We start from the raw sequence: 10,307 nt of genomic DNA on the forward strand, positions 1-10,307 counted from the left end.
AAGCAGCCCTGGCAAACTAACAATCTAACTCAACCTTTTCCCTTGAGACCTGACTAGGTGGCACTCAATGACACTCCACTTTATCCACCACACTCAATAATAGAGAGGGGAAGAGCTGGTGGACTTTAAGGGGATTGGGAGGGCAAACTCTGTTCTTAAACTGGGCTAGAGCTCTCTCCTCTTAACTAAGGAGCCATAGCTGAGCAAATTAGGACTTTTGTGGAATGGGTTTCTAGTCCCTGGGGTGAGGGTCTCAGGGCATCCTTCACCTGCCTGCACTTATTTTCACCATCCAATTCTCACCTCTATCTCCATGCTCCCACACTTGCAGTCTCTTCAGTAAGCTCCTCAAGAAGGCTGGATTTCCTGAAGTGTCAAGAGAAAGTAAAGAATCAGTGGAGTGTTAGTTGACCTGTTTCCCTTCTCCTCCTCATTCTACCCACACCACACTCAACATTTCCTCTTCTTGTTCTTCTCTTTCTACATCTTGGATGCCATCTGTGCTTTCCAGGAACAGACAATTGACATAAAGAGACTCCTTCTCCTCCTCAAAGAGTGTAGACAGCTGCAGGGAGGAGAGCAGACTTGCATTTCCAGAGCTGCATGTGCAGCATCACTACCGTGAGGGGATAGCCCAGCCCAGAACCAACTTCACAGAGTCCCCTTCCTCATGATGGAGATCCAGGCTTCTGATCCCAGCACAGCTACTTGTCTGGCTCATCTGGATTCCATGAGTTGATTCATGGTGCAGAGTAGGTTGAAAAATCAGTGTAATGTAGAAATATAGTAGGTAGGAAGTTGAAGACATGTGTTAAAAACATTGTCATTGGTATGAACTCATCTTCCTGGAAGAGACCTTCAAGATAATTATATAAAGAATGGATAAAGGAAGAGCTACAAAGAAATGCTTACAGATAAGAAACAGATTTTAAAAATAGGGAGAAAGGAAATAAATTACATGCAAGTTGCCATTCTCTATGTCTGAATCTTCTTCATCTGTGAAAAATGCTTCTGAATGCACAATGCTGTAACGGTGATGGGGTGGCCTTGCAAAAGGAAAGGAGAAAGTTCAGGTTGAAAGGGGAGCTCAAGCCCCTATTGTTGATGTCATAACATGACCTGCACCTAGGATACAATTCTGTCCTCATCTCATCCTGATTTTGAGCTTCAATTGCTTCTCTTCTGCCTTGTGGGGTTTGCCTAAGATATAGGGTCTGTGTTCTAGACCTCACATGCTCTAATTTTAGGGAGAAATGCTCATATCTTCCTTGAGCACTAAGAAAGCAGTCAGTGTCTCCTTGTCTTTCTAAGCATGCTATTGCTTTCCTTCCCATTTTCCTGGCTCAGAACCTCCCTGCCTCTCTTCTGTCTCCTAATTAGTGCTTATTTGCTTTCTTATTTCCATTCGTGTTGTTGTTCCATAGGAGAACATGGAGGAATGATCAAGTGTATATTGTTGTCCTCTCCAGTCAATAAATTGTTCACTTACCAATTCACCCATCTCCAGGGGCAACTCTCTGCAACCTGGAGTTGAATCAGATCCTGGGGAAGAGAGCTACCACCCACCTCACAAACCAAGTGGCTGTCAAGTGCCTGGGATGACCTTAGGAATTGGGCAGACCTTTGTCCTCTCAATGCCCCCATAGGTTTCCTAACCCTTTTGGGTGGATGAACACAAGATTAGAGGTACCTTGCCCACATTCCCTTGTCCTGCAATTGACATAATAGGGTTTATGCAGGATGCATGGCCAATTAAAGAAGTGACTTCATCAAGCCTCTCTAGGACTGGGTACCTTGGGTGCTTTGACAAGCCTGGGGAAAGGTATAGGGAGGGGCACACATGTTGTGTGAAGGACATAGCAGAGATGCCTGGCAGCAGCACTGGTTTAGGGAGGAGCAGGGAAGCTGTGGTCCTGCTGCCCAGAGATTTTCTCTTGGGCCTGCTCAATTCCAGAACTCCAGCTGAGTAGGACTTGGAGAGCCAGTGTGTGAAGCCATCCAGAGCCCATTCACAGAAGTCCTACAAAAACCTGCTAGGGATTTTTAGCACTGAAGGGGCAGCTGGAATCAAGCCTTTCTCAAATGTGATGAAATGTAGGTTTAATTCCTAATCCAGCATTTTGGATTTGGCACCAGGTATAACTACTGATCTGGAATCCTCTCCATTAGATCCTTCCTTGAGAATTGTTACCTACCTGGATTGTCATCATCTTTGCTTCTGGTGGAGATGTACCTCTGATCCACAAGTTAGTCTTTTAGGAACACAAGCATCCATAGGAACATTATTAAAATAAGGCCTCCACCCTCTCTTCTCTACCTGAGGCCGTGCTGGCTACCATAGGAATCCCAGCTCCCTAGCCTGGGTCCTGAGACATTCCCTGTGCTCTCTGGAGTCCCAGGCCTCCAACGAGATGTTGCAAGCAGTTTGCAAATGTGGAAGAAGAGGTGAAGGAATCAGCCCTCAACTTCTCACTGCCTCATTTAGCTCAAAAGTTACAGCATTCTTCTCAAATTTTATCACCCTGAAATGTTGACTGGACACACACACTAAGGTGAGTACAAAGAATGGACCTAGTGCTAGACTCTGGGTAGCTGTCCTGGAGATCATTTTACAAGGGTGAATGTGTTCTCTCTATTGTCCATATCATAACTACTAGCACAAATGGATACTGGGCTTTTGAAAATTTGCAAAAATTGCAATCTGCTATACATGCACTGACCCTGTGGGGCTCAGGACCAGGAATTAAAATAGGAAATGTTGACAAATTCATACTAGAACTTTAGAGACCCTGCCAGGCAGAAGAGGTGTGAAGAAAGTGTGTGATTTAGGAATCCAAGCCTCTAATATCTCCAGTGCCTGGGTCTGTTTTCACTAAATGTGCAGCTCTGAATACTTTGTACACCTTCTCAAGTCTTCCCTGTCTCATATGTTAATGAATGGCCACATATGTCTGTTTTCATTTCATCATGTGCCACTCTGGTGCACACAGACTAATGCCAAAGAAAGAGAACACAGCTTCTCAGGAAACATAGTTGTTGTCTTACCTGGAATAGCCGCAGCTTTCACCACACTTCCTACCAGGAGGCTGTAATCAGGGACTTCTTGAGACTAAACTAGCATGGAAGACCCTTTTTTTTTTTCACTATGTGGATTTTTTTCCTCAGCTAGTGAGATTTCAGAATACTTACTATTGCTTTCTGTATGGGCTGGTTGCAATTACAAAGAAAATATTGGAGGGACAGATGCTGGACATTATATATCCTGGCATAACCCACTGAATGTACTGGGGGAGAGTGTAAACTACAGTGTGAACTATAATCCATGTGGTGCAGCAGTGTTCCAAGATGTATTCACCAAATGCAATGGATATGCTGCAGTGATGAAGGAAGTTGTTGACCTTGGAGGAGGGTGTGTGTGTGGGGTATGTGGGAACCTCTTATATTTTTTAATGTAATGTTTTTTGTGGTCTGTGTCTACAAAAAGTACAATAAAAATAAATGCTCATTAAAAAAAGAAAGCACTGTAAGGATCAGAACTCACTGTATAGTGATATCAGAAGCTTATGTCCACTTGGTGACTTTAGAATACAGGATGGGAAAGAACTCAAGGAAAGGAGACACATCAGGAAAAGACAGAAGCTTGTCCTGGATGATGTATCTCTCAAGTCCATTTTGATTACTAAGTCCAAAATTTTTAACCCAAGTAGAATATATTTTTCTACCATATAGTTAATAACTTGATGCTGCCTTTTGTGATTTTACCCTTGACATAGTGATTAGCTAAGAGATGCCCACTGATCACTGACCCACTAGACATTTGTACTTCCCACCTCTAGTGCACAGGATCAAATTTTCCTGTCTGAATTAGATGGGAAAAGGAAGAAATGAAGAATGGCTCAGTTCTAACTCAGATGAAGAAAGTTGACCTCACCTTGGAGTAAATGGTGCATGCTCTCTGCCCTGGCACTTAGAAACTATTCCAGCTGGCCTTCAGGAGGATCTTGGAGGACACGGAGTCACAGTCAGTACCTTGGGTTTGTTCCTCCTGGATTGGTCATGAGGCCTTATTTGGAGCAGGGATTAGGGTCTATGAGGCAGGTAATCAGCAAGCACAAGTGAGCTGCTGAGGAGAGGAAGAACCACACCATGGAGGGGCAGCAATAGCAAGGGAAGCTGTCACTGGTGTTTAGCAGGAAATAACCTTGCAAAGGGACTAAAATGCAGCAGTTTGTTCAATGAGAGATTCTTACCACTCCTCATGCCCCTTTTGAAGCCCAGTGTTATAGTTTGACCATTGACTGTGCAAATATATGTAAAGTATGCAATTGTGGTGGAGCATGAGCAAAATCCCAAACCACCTAATGGGAATACAGCTGCTTCCAAGTACTGTAGTACATGGCCATTTGTCTTCACCTTAAACAGAAGCACATTCCTATTTCTTATGTCCCCGTGGAAGCTGAAAGCAGGCTTCTCTCCACAGTAAAGTAAGCATGAAAAACCTTGTGGTTAAATTATCTAGATTCTTTTTCTTAACGTGTAACCAATACCAAAATCCATACCATTTTCACTTACTCCTGAAGCCACCTACAATTAGAGAAATGAAAACACTGAGGATTGGACCATGCTGTTTATGTTTGCACAAATATTTTACTCTGTTGCTTCCTTTAGAAAAGCTGATGGTAAAAAGTGGTCCAGTGAAATGCCCGTAAAGTAACTGTAACAGATGTGTGGAAATGCACAGGATTTTCCTGTTTGATCCATCTCTCCTGTCTATTTAGGTTGGAAATAAAATCTTAATCCTATGAGGAAAAACTAGCCCTGTATCATACAGGTGATTCCTTGTGGTTCCTCTTGTGTCAGGGCTAAGTTAGTAACAGGTTCCAAATGAACACTCCCCCTGACCAAGGAAATTGTATACATCATGAATAATTACTTGGTCTGATTTTCATATCTTAATGAAAGCTAAAATTAGGAAGTTTATTTCAGTAAATGAAAGGTTGACCTTACCTTTGAGTTAGATGGAACATCTTTGTCTGCCCTATCTCTAGGGGACTTCTCTAACAGACCGTTGGCGGTTGCTAGGAGGACACAGAGTAAGTATCTTTACATGGGGTGTTGTTCATGAATTATTCAGGCAGCTGCCATATCTTTGCAATGGGCAAGAAAATATGGAGCTGATGGCAATAAGCCTGGAATGATGTGTGGTAGCCCATGCTTTCTGGTGGAAGAAGGATTTTAAAGGAGGAGAGGAACAGGAAACAAATGAGAAACAAGAATGTTTGGCTATGTAGCTTAAGGCATCCAAAAGCAACATGATATATCCAACCCACAAATAGTATTGAATAGATGCTTTTCCCTCAGAGTCCTATCACTCTTCCTTCCTCTTTTGAATCAAAGCTAATTGTAGTATCCTTCTGTACTTCACAAGATCATTTCAATCTCCACTACTACAAAATACTGCTACTAAAATACTCATTTGTTGTGTAGTATTTTTCTTTGTGTGTATTGGTGGACTGGATATAATTCTAGGTAAATTATTCTTTGTATTGATTCACTGAGATGTGTCATAAGGATAGTCTTTATAGAGCTTGTCATTATACTGAAGCATTACCATTTAAAAGTAACATGTTCAACTTACATTTTTCCTTCATTCTTTCTTTTCATTACTGTATTTTTGTATTCACTGAGTGATGTGACTCTCCATGCTTACATGAACCAGCCCACTGTGGGACAGTTAATTTGGATTAACTGTATTGAGAGGTTGAGCATTGATTCTTTATCCCACCTATGCAGGAATGTGGCAATGAGAGTGATGAACATGAAGCTTATGACTAAGATGGAGTTTGATTACTTCCTGGTTACTGTTCCTCCAATGTGTACTCACAGAATGATCATTTGTATGGCTGTGGCAATGAAGTCATCAAGTAAATGAAAATATCTCCCCAATACCTGTCTACTTGGGCCATGCACTGAGCTGTGACCCAACATTGGCAGAGATTGGCAACTTGTTCTACTGATGCCTCACAAGTCTCGGAATTTACCAGAAACATTTTGGGTTTTCTCTTGCTTTTCAAACTAGTAACTAAAAGATTTGGTAAAATGCAACTAATGCAACCCTGGGTTATATGACCCCTGAGTATATCAAATATATAAGTGCAGTGTTTAAGAACTGTCTAGGGCACATGCATATATACAGATGATGGAAACTCCTTCATTGTCACTAATAAATCATGCCTGTGATGTAAGTGATAGTAGCTCACAATATTGGTATATTGTGATATACTATCACAATATTCGTATATATTGTGATAGGTAGCACTACCACAGATATTAGTGGTAGAATATTTGACTCTACCACTTAGGAATTTGAAGTCTTGGGTGATTAATCAATGCCCCTCAGAATCTTCATGTAAGGGATGGGGAGAGTGTACATCATTGCAAGAATGATTCTGGTGAGGATTTTACAGGTTAATATATGTGAAATGTGCAGTGGTGATGGGATGATTTTTTAGAAAGTTTTCAATGACAATTGTCCTTTGTATGTTGGGCTTCTCTTAGGGAAACACACATTAATGCCCCACACACCTCCACAATTCCTGCACATAGGGTCAGCCATACAATGCCCTAACCACAGTACACACAAATCCATGCCACCTAAAGGGAATGCATTTGCTTACTGGACAATAGAGAATGGCCATATTCCTTATCATGAGAAATTCATGTCTAACCATACCACAATCTTCACTCCCACCAGTACCTGGAGCTGCCATGGCTCTACAGGCAAACTTATCTTACCCATATATTTCCTTAATCAGTATTCTAGATACCTACCAATCTGACTTGCTCCTGGGGCCATCTGCAATTAGAGAAAAGCCTATGAGGATCATATCATGTTTTGTCTGTTTGCAAAGGACTTTTGCTTGTTTGGCATGATTAGTAAATCAGATGTGAAAGAGTGGTCAAGCAAGACCTGATAAGCAATTATAGCAGACACTTCAGGAGAGGCATGAGTTTTTTCTGAGACATGCATCTGTTAAATTCAGTTTTGATTGTGATTGCAAATTCTCAATCTAAGGTGAAAAAAGTTATAGTTCAGTAAAAGACTACTTTGTAAACTGCTGCCCCACTTTGTCGATGATCTCTTCAAAGTTGGATCAGTTAATAGAGGTTCTTACTTGATGCTTCCTACCCTAAGAAAATTGTGTTATGTCATGTAATATGTACATGATGAGGCATCCTCATCTGAAAGTGACTGAAAAGGAACGTTGTCATTTTAGATAAAGAATAGTAACCTCACCCTGGCTGTAGATGGGACCTCTTTATCGTCTTGGTCCTTTGGAAGTGCCACCATCAGTTGTTCCTGGGGTGCTATGAGGACACAGAATAATGCCTCATATTTGTGGGTTGCTTATGAATTGCTAAAGAAATTTATGGCCTTGGACAAGATGCTAAATTTTGTAGAGATGGTAGTTTAACAAGCATGACGTTTGCTGCTGTGGGGCCTTCCATCATGAAAGAAAGATGGCAGGGAGAGTAGGAGGAAAGAAACAAAACTCAGTGTCCCCAGCTTTGTAGCTAATGGAAGCCTAAAGCAATTGGCCATACCCAGTGTACAAATGGCACAAAAATACATGCTGTGACCCAGTGGCTGAGTACTATCACACCTCCTCTCTATAGTGTATCTCACCTAAATTGCCAGTATCCTCTTGACAAATCCAACAAATTCAGCTCCTTGGATACACATGTACTGATGCTACATTTACCATTTGTTCCACAGGAATTTCCACTTGATTAAAAGCAACTTTTTTTTGGTGGTCTAGATTCCAGTCTACATTGTACATTCCATTGCATTTATCAGTATCATATTGTAATAAAGATAATCAATTGTAGAAGATTGATGATCTAAAATATTACCATTTAAATGTCACTGCTTGTTAATCATATGGATTTTCTTCCACTCTTTCTTTGCAACCCCCTTTGTTAATTCATTGAAATATTGTTTGTTCATTATTGGCCATCAACTCTGGGATGCTCATTATGGAGGGCTGCCTAGATTGAGTGCCAACACCCATAAAGACAGCTGTTTAAGAATGTTTCAAGAAGGGTTTTAGAAACCAGGTTAAGAATGATGATGTTCCTGAGTTCTTATTTTTCAGTGAGAGTATTGTGTTGACTCATGATTCGAGCATCTATGGTGTCATTTAGGATGATGTTATCAAATGCACTGTATTGTCTTCTCAATGCCTATCTGCTTTTTCTTAATATATATGTATTTTAAATCACCCCTTTGCAGCTTTTTTTTTGCTTGCTCTCAGTTCTTTGTGTCCATTCACAGTGTGTTCTTCTGAGTCTGTATTTTTACTTATTTATTTCCCCCTCCCCCCCTGCTTTGTGGCTTGCTTGCTGTCTGCTCTGTGTCCATTTGCTGCATGCTCTTTTGTGTTTTTTTGCTTGTCTCCCTTTTTGTTGTGTCACCTTGCTGACTTGGCGCTCCATGGTGCTTGCGGGCCTGGAGACCTTCTGCAGTGCTTGCGGGCCAGTGGCATTCCATGGCGCCTGGGCCAGTAGCTCTCTGCAGCATGTGGCTGAGCCTGCCTTTACAAAGAGGCCCTGGGTTCATGCCATATGGTAGACAGGAGCCCAACTGATTGAGCCACAGCCACTTCCTGCCTGTCTGCTTTTGGTGACTTGCTGAGCTGTGTCCTCAGTCCTCTTAGGATTGACCATGTTATCCTATGCATTGCCACACAACTCAGAATTTTGAGCTGCTCATTTGCATGTGGGAGTACTGTGTGCTTTGGGTACTAATAACTATGCCAAAGTCTGTAATATTCTGGACAGCTAGCTTCCCTAGGCCATGTGACTATGGAGGCTACTTTATAATGATGGGCAGTTTTGTTCTCTTTGTAGGCCCAGGTAATTTGGGTGTAGGTACATACACATGTGCTAGAACTCTCTTGCATGGTTTCTAACAAGCATATGGTTGTGTGGTAAGTTCATGTCTGTAGGTCACAGTATTATGACACATGGCTGAGTTCACATTAATGACCTTCCCTTTAGCAGTGCAAGAGTGTGGGTTCACATCTGGACCTCACTTTTACATCTTTTTTCCATCATAGAAAGCAAACCCCAGATCCAGCTGTGGTGAGGACAGAACAAGGTAATATACATAGAGCATGCTGTGGTGATGGGTTGTATTTGAGAAAACTGTCCCTGGTAATTGTCCAGTGTAAATGGCACCTAACATCTAGGGAGCTGCTTATGGTCACCCCTTTTGCTCAGAGACAAACTAAAAATTCACCACAGAAACTAAAACTAGAGTACCTGCAAACCCCCTTGCATGCAAAACTTGCACAACTTAGAGAGATCACAGCCATTACCACAGAATGTAGTAACAAGGGCACATTTCCTCCATGGAAACCCTTCATCATACTCCTAATCCTCATCTCACCATGATGCTGTGATTAGCCTGAGTCTCTAGTTTGAAGCCCGAGTCTTTTATATTTGTTTTCTAATCAGACATTGGATGAGCCCAGAACACCTACTTTTTCACTTGCTCTGGAGTTCCCCTGCAATTGTTGAAAAGAAAACTATGAGGATACTATGATGTTGAATAGGGTCTGTTCAGATGGTGATTTTATAAAAACATATAGGAAGCACTAGTAAAGTCAAAGCCCCCATGAATAAGCCTGGCAACTAACTTTGGGAGTCAACCTTTTCCTGAAGTATGTGTTTCTCAAATCCATTTTGATGGCAATTAGCAAAGTCCTAATCTGATCAGGAATAATGGTGCTCAAGTATAAATTCACTGCCATACGTTTTATGAAACAACACTGCCATTTTAACACTTCCATCGTCTGAGATCTTTTGGTAGGCATCTCCCAACTATCCTTCCCCCAAAGAGTGGTTAATTGTGGGGAGCCACCCGCTGTGAAATCTATTTACGGCCTCAGACAACATGGGCGGATTTCACAACTACCTCAGCCCTGCCCCGCCATTTCCTTCTTCTTCTACCTCCTTGTTTCTTTGTTCTCCCCTTCCTGCCACAACTCTGGTAACCACAGCAGCACGCATGTGCAAGGCATGAAATTCTGCAGACCTGCCATGAAATTTCAGCCAATTCCCTCCTTGGACACCTGCCACCCACAAAACCAGCCTATCACCCATGGACACGTTTCCTTCCCTCAGTATATATTCCCATGTTCTACCCCCAATAAATGAGGCTTGATCAGAATCCTGTCTTGCCTCCATTCTTCTCATCCCCTGCCCCCACTTCTTCCCACAGGCCCCTGGAATCCACCCCCACT

General features: G+C 42.0%; 1 long non-coding RNA gene across 1 annotated transcript; it reads right to left on the reverse strand.

Moving 5' to 3' along the window:
- Positions 1–251: 251 nt before the first annotated feature.
- Positions 252–987, reverse strand: LOC131277390 (uncharacterized). Its single transcript, XR_009184566.1, has 3 exons — positions 959–987; positions 456–565; positions 252–366 (listed from the first exon to the last, which is right to left on the reverse strand). It is a non-coding gene; the product is annotated as an uncharacterized lncRNA (long non-coding RNA).
- Between the last annotated feature and the right edge of the window lie 9,320 nt (positions 988–10,307).

Source organism: Dasypus novemcinctus (genome assembly GCF_030445035.2).
Source record: "Dasypus novemcinctus isolate mDasNov1 chromosome 11 unlocalized genomic scaffold, mDasNov1.1.hap2 SUPER_11_unloc_3, whole genome shotgun sequence".
Classification (NCBI taxonomy): Eukaryota; Metazoa; Chordata; class Mammalia; order Cingulata; family Dasypodidae; genus Dasypus; species Dasypus novemcinctus.